Here is a 13,830-nt window from a genome sequence, read left to right as displayed (position 1 = left end):
TAGAGCACCTGTTTAACTTCTGTTTATAAAAGTCATTCATCAGCTGTTGAATAAACAACAGCTTTGCAGGCTTATTGTGGCTTTCCTTTTGCTGTCATTGTATACAGTAGACTTTATCAATTTTAGGATGAATTGTTCGCCTGTAAATTGATGTGTTAAAGATAGATGTTTTAAAATAAATTTGCCCAAGCAAACATAAATTATGCATTTCATTTAGCTCTATAGGTTCCACGTTTTCCAAACAAACATTTCTCATATTTCATATATCCCCAAACTAAAGAATAAAACATGCCAAGTTTTACAAAAAAAAATTGCTGCTTTTTCTAACAACTTATTTAAAATGGCCTTTTAAATTTTTTTTTGTTTAATACCTTTAAGTTTGTAAAAACAATTAAGGTTACTTAATTGATTTGCATTGAAACAACATGAAGGAAGTGTGGAACTCTGCATTTTTAAAGTGTTTGAAACCAATGTTCCAAACTAACCACCAGTAAAAAAGCATTTAAAGTGACAATTGCAAAAAAAAAAAACACAAAATTTGACATATAAAATCAACTATATAAAAATATAATCACATTTAAAAAAACAACAAAATATAAAAATCATATCATGATATATACATGGTAAACATTCAACGGCCACTTTATTAGGTGGCATGGTTATTGATGCAAGTTGGGCTGGTCTGAGTATTTCAAAAACTGTAGATCTACTGGGATTTTCACGCACAACCATCTCTAGGATTTACAGAGAGTGGTCTGAAAAAGAGAAAATGTCCAGTGAGGGGCAGTTTTGTGGGTGCAAATGTCTTGTTGATGCCAGAAGTCAGAGGAGAACCGCAAGACTGTTTCTAGCTGATAGAAAGGCAACAGTAACCTAAATAACCACTCGTTATAACCGATGTATACAGAAGAGCATCTCTGAATGCACAACACGTCCAACCTTGAAGCGGATTAGCAACAGAAGCAGAAGACCACATCAAGTGCCACTCCTGTTAGCTAAGAACAGCAAACTGAGGCTACAGTTTGCACAGGCTCACCAAAATTGGACAATAGAAGATTGGAAAAATGTTGCCTGGTCTCGATTTCTGCTGCGACATTCGGACAGTAAGGTCAGAATTTGGCATTAACAACATAAAAGGATCTATCCTGTCTAGGATCTATCAACGTTTCAGGCTGGTGGTGATGGTGAAATGGTGTGGGGGATATTTTCTTGGCACACTTTGGGCCCATTAGTAACAACTGAGCATCGTGTCAATGCCACAGCCTACCTGAGTATTGTTGCTGACCATGTCCATCCCTTTATGAACATAGTGTACCCATCTTCTGATGGCTACTTCCAGCAGGATAACATGCCATATCATAAAGTGCGAATCATCTCAGACTGGTTTCTTGACAATGACTTCACTGTACTCAAATGGCCTCCACATGCACCAGATCTCAATCCATTAGAGCACCTTTAGGATGTGGTAGAACAGAAGATTTGCATCATGGATGTGCAGCCGACAAATCTGCAGCAACTGTGTGATGCTATCATGTCAATATAGACCAAAATCTCGGAGGAACATTTCCATTACCTTGTTGAATCTATGCCACAAAGGATAAAGGTGGTTCTGATGGCAAAAGGGAATCAGACCCGGTGCTAATAAGGTGTACCTAATAAAGTGGCCAGTAAGTGTATGTAAATACATTAAGTTTTAGTGCAAGAATTACCATATTGTGACAATAATGCAATAGAGAGATAGAAAGTCACATTTAAAAAAAAATGCAACTAAAAAATATAAATGTCACATTGTGTACAGCAAAATTCCAAGTTTCATTTTACTGTGTAAGAAAAAGGTACAAGACTAAAATGAAAAGTCTATAATTTTATAGTCACGATCACTTTTACATGAATTTTTATTACTCTGAGGAAGAAATTTGTCCTTCAAAGAAAATTAGAACTAAAATGCAGGAAAATAAAAATACCAAGTAAAAAAAACATATAGTCAGTACCCAGAGTCGTGCGGTGCAGCACCTGGGGCAGTCGATGTACCCCAGCTAGAGAAGCACAGCTCTAAATGAAAGACAGCAGGGAAACTCCCTCTTCTCACACCTCGCTCTCCTCTTGGCAGACAGAAGATTCCTGATACAATGTACAACTTTGACACCAGCCGTTATTTTAGCGAACGCCTAATTTCATGCTGACAAGTCCAGAGCCAAGAGAAATATTCATTTCAGCCGTCTCCCGGAGTTTAGATAATCTGGCTCTCTGAGACGGCATATGGAAAAACTGAATCCCAGGAACTCAGAGCGACCAGCGTGTTTAAATCAAGACCTCTGAGCAGGGGATAAAATATCTCTCACGAAATGTTTACATTCACAGGATTTCTATACACCACAGCTTCATCTGCTTTTCAAAGGCTCAGTCTGTGCTAATAAGATTTAAGTAATGACATTGGTGTGAAGACCACTTTGTATTTCCAATCGCCCGCATGCAGAGACGCATAGATCTTTTAACAAGTTTGTACAAAGCGGAAAACGAGAGGTTATTTAAGTTTGCACTTTGCAGCATATCCAAGAAGCAGTACTTACCGAACATATTCCTATGGGACGTCATTGGTCTCGCTACATGTGTAAGAAGGAAAATTCAGATTGCTGTAAATCAGGACAGAAAAAGAGAAAACGTCATACTCTTTCCCATAATGATACGAAGTTCATGTCCGAAAACCACATCCTTCACATTGCATCTGGCTGCGTGGTCAACGTTAAACCATAAACCGCACCAGCGACTCAGCACTCATCAGTCCACCCATCTGCACATAATTACACATACACAGCGTTTGGCAGAGAAAACTTGCTAACTACTTTAAATCATCCTGGAACTGGCAGGAGTTATAAGCGCCGGGTTCGAGTAGATGCATGGTCAGGTCATTATATGTCAGGCTCGAAATACATGATCAAATTCCTTCCTGTCACCATCTCTTACTATTTGGCAGAGCGAAAACAATATGTAGAGCATTGACAGCGTCTCTTGTGCCAGCACACTCACCAAGGTAACACTAATAAAGATTTAGGATGTTCATTACTCACGAGCATGTACAGACAAAGAGAGAGCTCAGTTCAACGGTCCAAAAAAAGGAGGAGAAAATTTCATCTAAATTGATTTGTCCCTGGCTCCATTTGTGCTGCTGAACATGAGTGCTTTTGAGTATTTTTGTTGCTGTAGTACCTGTGGTCAAATGGAAACTGTACGCACGAGGCAAGTGATGCACTGCTAATGCAGCTCTTAGGAAACAGTCATAAGCTTTAATATATGAACAGATTACTATCACGTGTGCTATCCACACAGAGAGTTTCAGATTTCTTCTCTCTTGAGCTAAGAGAGATCCTAATCTCAGGGTTCATTTACATGACAACGATGAACACAAACCAAAAATGTTTTTCCATTGTGTGTGTTTTTTTAAGTATGAAATGCAGACATCAACATTATCAAAATTGATCTGCAAAAACCACTAAAAACACTATTGTGGTTACCAGGCCACATTATGACTTTTTAAAGGGCACCAATGATGAAAATCATCTTTTGTAAGCTGTTTGGATAGAACTGTGTGTAGGTATAATGTATATTGGGGAGATATAAAGACAAGTCTCTTTTTTTTTATTTCCTTATGTTAAAATAGAATCCAAATCCCTCCAATTTTGAGGTCCACTGAATAGTGACCAAGGATTGTAGTTTCCCCACCCACCAAATTGATTGACAGTCGCATATTAAAATGTCTCCATAGTAATGCATATAATAATGTCAACAAGACAGGACATGCACAAAGCAACCAGGATTAAAAGATCTGTTCAGCTCCCTGTGATCATCAGTCATCATCAAATGTGATCAAGAATGAGTTTTACAAGTATAAAATGTTGTTAAAACAGTGCATGTTTGTAACAAATTACAGTGATTTTACAATCTTTTTCACCACAGCTGCATGTCAGTACAATTATAAAAGAAGACGCTTTGATCCCTGTATGTGGATGCTAAATCAGGTTTATTTTGTACATTAACAGAATGGATATGCATACAGCAGTGTGCAAAAATAGTGCACATTTGTGTGTAGAAATAGTGCAAAGTTAAACGTGCATGCTGTGTGTGTGTGTATATAGTATGTGTGAACTTTGTAACAACATTTTGGCTTATACCGTCGCAGAAAGACTTGAATTAACTCTACAACAAATACATCAAATAATCATTGGTAAAGTTCTTACTGTACTATTTCTTACAAACATTAAGTGAGATCAGCTTTCTTCATGTCCATCACTGTGCTGTTTATCTGACAAAGACGAAGCGGAGATTGAGGCACACTCTGACAGGCACGTGCGAACGGTGGGCAGTTAGAACTAGCATTAAAGGAACAGGCAACAAAAACAGCTGCGCTGCGTTCAGAGCAGAAAATTCCAATATTCTCTAAGATATAATAAAGGTATTTTTGCTTGTTTTAAGAAAAAACTCACTTAATTTGAAATATTATTTCTTAAAACAAAATAAAACAAAATATGTTGCTTATCTGTAAAAATCCTTCTTGATTTAAGACTTTTTTTAGTTATTTGGACTAGAAACAAGTGAAAAATACAAGTAAGAAAAGCATCTTTTGCAGTATAGACTACCACTGTTGTTTTGGTAGCTTGTGCATGGACTTGACCTATGACTGAAAATGTAATAGGCATGCATATGACAGACATATGACACTATTTTTGCAAATTTGCATTTTTGTATTATACAAGAAAAACATTTAAAAAGGTATCAATTTCAAAATATTAAAAAAAAAAAGTTTTCAGGTTTCTTTAATGCATTCTTTTGTGTAAATGAACAGGTAAAAATCCATAAAAGGTTTACATTTTAATAAAAAAATGTGTTGAGCAAATACCACGTTTGTTTCAGGTCTTTAAAAATCTGTCTTGAAAAGAGGAGTGCAATGTGATTTTTGATTGTGGACAATTAAAATGTCTTCATTTAGCTTCAGGTTAACCCACAATTTATTTCGAAGTAGTGTTTTCCAAACAAACACTGCCGATTTCACATTTTCCAAACAAACACAGCTGATTTCACAAGTTTTATACATTCCTAACTAAACCAAGCTAAAAAATAAAACATGCCAAGTTTCACTCAAAAAATTATATATATTTTGCTGCTTGTTCAATCAACTTATTTAAAATTATCTTATTTAAATTGTTTTATGTTCAATCCACTTAAATTTGTAAAAACAATTAAGGTAACTTAATCGATTTGTAATGAGATAACATGAATAAATTGTGTGTAACCCTGCATTTTTACAGTGTTTGAAACCAATGTTCTGAACTAAACATTTTATCATCGTGCTATAGCGCATAAGCATCAGTTGCAATTCTGGCACTTTTGTTTCAATATACTGTAAAATATGACGACATGCATTCAAATCAAATATTACCTAAGTAGCAAAGTTACATTTAGGAGGCATGACATTTAATCACAATGACAAAAGTATGTTCTTTGTATGCGCTTTGAAGCTTTGCTTTATTTAATTTAACAATGCTGCTATGTGCTTTTAATTTGATGCTGCTATGTGCTTTTTTCAGAGCATGTACATACTCCTGAAGGCCACTATGTGTGTGCAGACTGCAGAGCCTGTCAAACAGTACTCCAATACAGGACTAGGTTAAAACTGTCAAACCACACAAAATTTACATATAAAAACATTTGGCTATGTCTAAACTGAGAGTAGTTACAGTTTTTCTCTAAAGTAATCAGTTATGAATTTGATGTGACAAATTAGATGTGTGCAGGTCTTAAAGTGGCGGCAGACAAATAGACTAAACATGTTGGTGCTTGTCATTAAAGGATAATTCACCCCCCAAAATTTAACCAGTTAATATTAATAATTCAGATATTAATATATCTCTGAAGTCCAAAATCTCTATTAATGTCTTTCCTGTGCTGAACACAAAAAAGCTAAATTGAAGAATGTGGGTGACCAAACATTTGCTGTTTATAGTAGCAAAAGAATTTTGTGGAAGTCAGGGTGGACCAGCAACTGTTGGGATACCAACATTCTTATCCTTACCAACTTATTTTTAACAGAAACTTACTCAGGCTTAAAACAACTCAAGAGTGAGTAAATAAAGACAGAATTAAAAATTTCATGTGAACTATCCCTTTTGTGATAATAAAATGAAAACATTTATTTGTGTTGTATTTTTTCATTCAACTTCTATTAACTATTGATTAACTGTTGCTATATATACACACACTGAACTGTAAAATAAACACCTATTTGTTTATTAGTCTATTATGTGTATTTGTAATATGATTCTTTATTTTATCTTTGCCATAAAAAAACTATGACAAACATTTCAATCTTCATCCACTTTAACCTAAATATTCATTTTCTATACAAATCTTTTAAGGCTTTGTTTTTTTTAAATATGGATATTAGTTAGGCTGTACTGCTGCAGGCAACTTGCAAAACAGTAAAACCAACATCACAAAGAATCATGCAAAACATTTGTGATATATTTTTGCCATGCCCATGTCGCCCACTCATAACAGAGGCGATCCCTTCCAATCTTCCTGTCAAGTCTTCTGATTTTATTTTCCAAAGCCATTATTGTATCAGCATAGCTTTTTGGCACTAAATATTTGAAAAGATACTCACTTTTGAGGCACTTGAGGAAGAAACGGTCTTTCATAAGCTGTGATGCTATGGCATAGATCTAGAAATATGTCCCTTAAAAATCCCTTTAAAAAAAAGAAAAAGAAAATAATGGAGCAAAAGTTGTGCAATGCAATGGTCAGGTACAACTTTCCAGAGAAACTATTACAGTATGTATTAGCCTACAGTACCATTTTGGTACTAATATGAAGACATTAGGCCAGGGGCTTCAATTAATGGTCAGGGTATGCAAGGAAGTCCTTTATGTCTGTGGACATATTTAGAGAAAAAACATGTAAAACATACACTGTTGACAATTTTCTGTAGAATCTACAGAAACTCACTGACAGGAGCTTGTCAGTAACTTACTACAAATTAAATACAAATACCAAAAAATACTGTATATTAGGGCTGCAAGAAATTGGAAAATTCAGACATTGCTTTAATTTGTTTTACACTGATATATATATATATATATATATATATATATATATATATATATATATATATATATATATATATATATATATATATATATATATATATAAAATAAAGTGTGAACAAACATTTTTTCCAACTATAACAAAGTATATCGCAATATATATCGCAGTGAAATAAAATATCGCAAAGTCAGATTTTTCCAATATCGTGCAGCCCTAGCAAATACACACATTGCGATATCGATGCTCAAATTATATTTTGTTTAATCCTCTTCTATTTACACTTACAGCACAATTTATCTAGCTAAATATGCATTTACAGTATTTTAAATAAACTATAGAGTAGGGCTGCACGATATTAGAAAAATCTAAATTGCAAAAATTTTTATTTTTGTGTGATAAATATTGCGATATGAATCTCTTCACTCTTCATGTTGCCACATGTGGTGCTTTTTTAGGCGCTGATGGTTGTATTTCCTCATGCTATGGCAACAATTCTGCGACAACTCTTACAAATGACCTGTTTTTGTTCAATGTCTGTGACTTTTTTAACTTGTAACTTTGTAAATTTTATATCTCATGTACACCCTGGTCATGTCTATTTTCAAACTAGTAATTATTTCTTTCATTTACAAATGGATTCACTTCATAGTGTGCTGTTTCCACATTCATCATTCCATTTGTCATTTCTCAATAATATACAGATTTAAAACAGGTTTTACATCAGACACAGGAATTTTACATTGTGTTATCTCCAACTACAGGGCTTCCTTAGCTGCTTTATTGGCACGTTTGTTTCCAATGAATCCCATATGACCAAGTATCCAGCAAAAAATAAAAAGTCCACTTTTTATATTATGCTAAAAATCATAAGATGATCAGTTTTCATAGATTCAAATGCTTGTAAGCAGGACATGGATTCTGTGCAAATTAAAAACTGGTATTGCTGTTCTTTTTCCATTTCTTCCAGAAATAAAAGCAGTGCACAAGCTTCAGCTGTGAATATTGAGCTTTGTCTGGGAATACTCTTTCTGAAACACTATACAATTTCCGACAGATACTTGTCCATCTGATTTTGAACCATCTGTATACACTAGTACATAAGTTGTCAGATTGGATTGTATTTTCATAAATTCTTCCTGATAAACATTTGTGTGGATTTCCCTTTTTTTAAACTGAGAAAGGTGCATTGTAATAGATGGCTTTTTAATATACTGGTGGTGTAGGGCATACAAGCTGATGAAGAGATTAAGAGGATCCAAGCACAGCGACTCGCAACATAAAACTAACAACGGTAACTTGATTCCATCATATACACTTGAAAAGAAAGGGCACACCTCTCAACCCATGAAAACCAGCACAACAGAGACGATAAGAAGAACCACAATAGAGCCCTGAGAGCTTGGACCAGACAGGATAATGTTCCTCCAACACACTTACAGCAATTGCCTTAATTATACCGCCCTTGGTGTCTGACACTTTCTAGAGACGAGAGAGTTTTAAAGACATTTCATTGAGCTTCAAACTAACATACCAGCTCGCATCTGCTTACAGGACCTCCCATAACAGATCTCTCTAGAGAGTAGTTTGACATCTACGTCACCCTGAACACACACACACACACACACACACACACACACACACACACAGTCAGACACTCCCCTTCCTGTCCCGCATATGACACTGTCCTGTTTAGCAGCTTTAATTTCACTCTGTTGTCTCTGCTTACTGCTGTAATTGAGCTGTCCTGTCGCTGAACCGGCCCAGTGGGACCTGTATGTAATCAGCCAGGTGCTCCCACGAGCCTTTCTCTGTCTGTTACAACTGCTACAGATGCCTGCGGCACTCCCCTGATCACCTGTCCCATATCTAAAGCATCCATGCATTTACAGTTGACACCCTGTTTATTTAAATTGTTAATTAGGACATGTAATTGCTTAATAGGACAATTTTCCTAGCAAGAATGTTTAGCATTGTGGAGTGGATTAAAGATCATTTTTATACATCAAATTAGGAATAGACAATTTATTTGCAGCCATATTAGCACACAGCATATTTGCGATTAATGTTATTATTGCCATTTTCTCTTGGGTTAATTCTGAGCTTTATTTTAACAGCAAATGGTGCTCTAGGATAGTTTTTAACAGTACATTCAAATGCTCATGAGAAAGAAAGCGAATACAGGTTGACTTTTATGTCACAAGATTAATTTTAAATCACAGCTCACAATGAGTATTCTTGTTATCCACTGAAACCTTTCCTAACTTTGTTAATGATTGCTTTAGGTTCAAGTGGTATTAGTAAGAAATTGAATGCAAGCAGTTTTTTTAAAGCATACATCGCCATATGCTGTTAAAACTAAGCTCATAATCGATTCAAGAGAGAATAGCGATGCACTTTGGAAAGCTAAAGCCGCCTTTCCACTGCACATGACATTTGGAAAAAACTGTCGAAATGCACCCCCTTGTCGCTGTCGCACAGAATTTTCAGTTTTGTCGTGCACCATGGGAGAGAAACTGTTTCTCGCGCTGTCCTAAATTAAGGAGTGCAAATGCAAGAACCTTTATTCTCTGTGCATTCATCATGGTTTAATGACTGAATGCTAGAAACTCATAGACAGCAAAACATTTTGGATGGAATGTGGAAACAGCATAAAATAATATTTTTATTACTCATTTATGAATAGAAATGTTATTTTAAATATAAACATTTTTTTATTTAAAAAATAAAAACTATTTCTCAGCTTCCAGACTACTCTCCATTGGAAATGAATGACCTATGGTCTGCCGCTTGTCATGTGCAGTAGAAAGGCGGCTTCAGAATTGACACAGAATCAATTTCTTGAATGATTTTTTCACCACAGCTGTATTTTTATAATCAGCCTTTATTTAGAAAAAGAAGGACGTGGGCAGTGTCCGAAACCGCCTACTACTTAGTAGGTACAGCATTTGAAATTAAATGTACTACTCGGCCGTTAGAAAAGTGCATTCTTTACAGTATGAAGGTCAGTAGTATGAATGGAACTTTGACGTACTACAGTACATCTGCCGTTTTGTCACAATGACGTGTGACCTACCCACTTGAGTTGCATCAATTCATTTCCATTCATGAATTCTCTTGAGGGGCATCACATTGGATGCACACTTTTAAATCTAGGTAGGTAGGGCTATGCGATTTATTAAAATTGAATCGCAATAATGATTAAAAACGTTGCGATTAGCTAATTGCAAGAGGCTGTCATATGACATATATTTGTATTATTTAATTTCCCCTGCCCAGAGCAAATGCGTGACTGCTGTCTGTGTGTGATAGTCTTACTAGCCAATTGGGTGAGCACAATTAAGTGATGAATGTCTTACGAAAAAAGTCAACTGAAAGTGTTGCAAGTGACACTCAATCTAGTAGCAAGCAACAGCAAGGTACAAATTCAGAGTTGTTTCAGCCATGTTAGTTTGCTGAGTGTTCTGTATTTTTATAATAATTTTTTGTTTGTTTTTATAACTATAATATCCCCCTAATTTGTTCAACTTGTTTACAGAAAGGTAAGGTCATTTTATGTGTTTACTGTTTTCTCTGGAGAAAAATTTGTTTAATTTCAGAATATTTAAAAAAAAATTTGAATGCAAGTTAAAATCTTTTCAGTTCCCTTTTGAACTAACACTCACTGCATTTGAGCAGTAAGAAGCTACAATACAGATTATTGAGCTGAAGCTTGACTACAAAATTAAATCAAAATCGAAAAAAACAAAACACATATTTTTCCCAAAATCGCACAGCGGTCAGAGTACTTCTCACATACTGATTTTCAAATTCTATGAATTGGACAAAGTACTCCGTTCGCCTATTGTTTTTAGCGTACTATATAATATGGAGGTGTCGCAATGATGCAGTGTGTAGCACAATCGTCTCACAGCAAAAAGGTCCCTGGTTGGAGCCTGGCCTGGGTCAGTTGGCATTTCAATGTGGAGTTTGAATGCTCTCCCAGTGCTCATGTGGGTTTCCCTCACAGTTCAAAGACATGCGCTATAGGTGAATTGAAAAAAATAAATTCCCCATAGTGTATGTGTGTGAATGCAAGAGTGTATGGATGTTTTCCAGTGTTGGGTTGGAACCCTAGATTAGTAAAGGGACTAAGACAAAAAAAAAAAATAAATGAATGAATGAATGAATGAATGAATGAATATAGTATGGAAGTATGCAATTTCTGAAGCAGACCTATAAGTTTCTTTTGAGATGATTTTCTTTGTTTCAGATAATAAATAAAAACAGTTGTCTAATGGATTAGTTTACATTCTCTTTTTTTAAACAGGCTCTGAACAAGTTGCATAAAAATCAGTTCTTGGCTTCCAAACAGACACAGTTAATGATCACAATTGGCCAGAATTAAATCTGCAAAACAACATGCAGCATTTGAGAAAATTATTTTCATTGTATTTTGCATTTTTATATATTATTGAAGACATTCTACATTTCCAAGTGAATGTGGCAGACTGTTAATTTAGGCCACACATAGCAACAGCTGAATTCATTAAGTAATATGAAAGTAACAAGAAAAAAGTCCTTGTTAATCTGTGTCCAAATCAGGAATTTACTTTTCCAATTTCCAGAGACAGAAATCAATTTCACTATTTTGCAATTTCAAAAGTGATGAATGGAAACTACAACAAATAGTTATGTTTGCAATCCCATTTATCCCACAGCAGGAGAAACAAAAATCCACTATAACATTTTAATGACTTAGCAAATAAGGAAAATCTAATTTGTTTTAATGTCTAAAACTTAATTTAACTATAGACAGAAATTAAAACGAGAAAAGTACAAAAAAATCTAATTCAGTAACAAAATTCAGTAAAACAGTGTTGAAGTTCTCATATGACTTGGTTTTACAGTATGCAGTGTATGACTTTGTGAATAAGTTTATCCCTCCTCACAACCTCGTTTGTGTTCATATTAAACTCAATATGGCAATTCAATGTCTAACCCGAAAAAGCGCTATATATTTTTTTCTAACAAGTCTTAAAATATGGATAGCACTTCTGATTTATAAAACTTCCTGTCAATATCACTGAATTAGACAATGTTGCACTCAAAAAAAAAAAAAAAAACATCTCTCAGTGTGACTGAATCAGCTGTGCCTTTTTCTATAATGCTCTATTTTTATCTGTCAGGAAAATAATGGTATCATAAGATTTTTTTCAGTCCCCTATGCAAGCTGCGTTCTGTTCCTCCCGATGATTTCCTTTTTTCTTTGTATTTCTCTGTATTGATATGAAAAGACACTGCACAGTCGTGGTCTGCTTTTCTTTTTAACTTCTAATCCCTGTTAGCTGTGTTTACTGCAATATTGACAAAGCAAAGAAATAAAACATTTGTCTGTCAAAATGAGGGAAAAGACTATATCATTAAAAATAAAACTAGTGACAGGAAAATGCCATAATTAGTAGTTATTATGGTCTGCAGATGGTATTTGTTAATAAACGTTTAAGTTTGTTTTGATAAGGTCAAGAAGTGAGTATAATGATAGAAATTCCAGAATTAAATGACTGTTTATCGGAAGTTAAGTGAGGTTAGGAACGTTAGGCTACTTTGCTCAAAATGTGGTTTGTGGAAAAGGTGTCAATGTACACAACATTTTTGTTTCTATCTATATTACGATGAACTTTATGATAATAGGTTGTTAAAAGTGTCAGCAGCGTAAATACCTGTTATTTACACTTCCCGTGCTCGCGGCATCACGGCATCATCTGACACTTCCGGAAACACCGTGCGTTTTTCAATGCTTGTTTTGTGCCTTCGGTTTTAGTTTTCGCGCCTGCGATTCATGTTTAACCCCGCCCTAGCGCTTGACACATTAGTTCTATTGGCTGAGCGCGACAAGAGGCGGAGCTTATATTAAAATAAAACTAACCATATGATTTTTGTTACCTCTCATTTCTTGTTCTGTGGTAAACAATTCATCTGTTCATGTCATTTAGAAAAAAAATATTTGCCCTTGGAATATTTAATTAAAATCTAAAAATGTCTAAAAATCTTAAAATTTCATTTAAATTGGTAGCACAGTCACCTCACAGCAAGAAGGTCGCTGGTTCAAGTCCTGGCTGGGTCAGTTAGCATTTCTGTATGGAGTTTGCATGTTGTCCCTGTGTTGGTGTGGGATTCCTCTGGGTGCTCCAGTTTCCCCCACAGTCCAAATACATGTGGTATAGGTCAGTTGAAAAACCTAATTCAGCCGTAGTGTATTTGTGTGAATGAGTGTGTATGGATGTTTCCCAGTACTGGGTTGCAACTGGAAGGGCATTTGCTGTGTAAAACATATGCTGGATAAGTTGGCGGTTCATTCCGCTGTGGCGACCCTTGATGAGGAACTAAACCTAATAAGAAAAATTAAGTATGGTTAAGTGTTAACCAAGCCAAAAACCCAAAACTGACCTGACAATTTAACTGAAAAAAAACCAGGAACTGCATTTTTTAGAGTTCAGTTAAAGATTACAAGGCCAAACAATTTTTAAATTTCTTAATGACATGCACAAACCTAAGTAAGTTAACAGATTCATATGGTTAGTTCTTTTTTTACTGGTACTCTAAAAGCTTTTTTTTCTACTCCGAGCCATCGTATCAACAGCTTTATGAAATCGGTTTCAGACAGTGAATATGAATACAGTGAAACTGTATTTCATGTTTGTAAATTACACCCATCATAAAATTTAGTAGTCATAAACAAACAAAGCAAATGTT

The 13,830-nt window shown here is 35.1% G+C and overlaps 1 long non-coding RNA gene across 3 annotated transcripts in view; it reads right to left on the bottom strand.

Annotated features, from left to right (window-relative positions):
• The window catches only part of LOC141379854 (uncharacterized), a 70,881-nt gene extending 58,025 nt beyond the window's left edge, over positions 1-12,856 (bottom strand). Inside the window, exons 1-4 of one of the 3 annotated variants that reach the window (XR_012396763.1) lie at positions 12,798-12,856; positions 6,847-6,923; positions 6,659-6,741; positions 2,571-2,633 (exon numbers count right to left, since the gene is read on the bottom strand). This is a non-coding gene — a long non-coding RNA (uncharacterized lncRNA). The remainder of the gene's footprint in view (positions 1-2,570; positions 2,634-6,658; positions 6,742-6,846; positions 6,924-12,797) is intronic. The other 2 variants (XR_012396764.1, XR_012396762.1) reach the window with 2 other exon arrangements.
• Between the last annotated feature and the right edge of the window lie 974 nt (positions 12,857-13,830).

The sequence above is a fragment of the Danio rerio genome, chromosome 21 (genome assembly GCF_049306965.1).
Source record: "Danio rerio strain Tuebingen ecotype United States chromosome 21, GRCz12tu, whole genome shotgun sequence".
In the NCBI taxonomy this organism is placed as follows: domain Eukaryota; kingdom Metazoa; phylum Chordata; class Actinopteri; order Cypriniformes; family Danionidae; genus Danio; species Danio rerio.
Note: the sequence above shows the minus strand (reverse complement) of the source record. Positions and strands in the feature narration are given on the sequence as shown.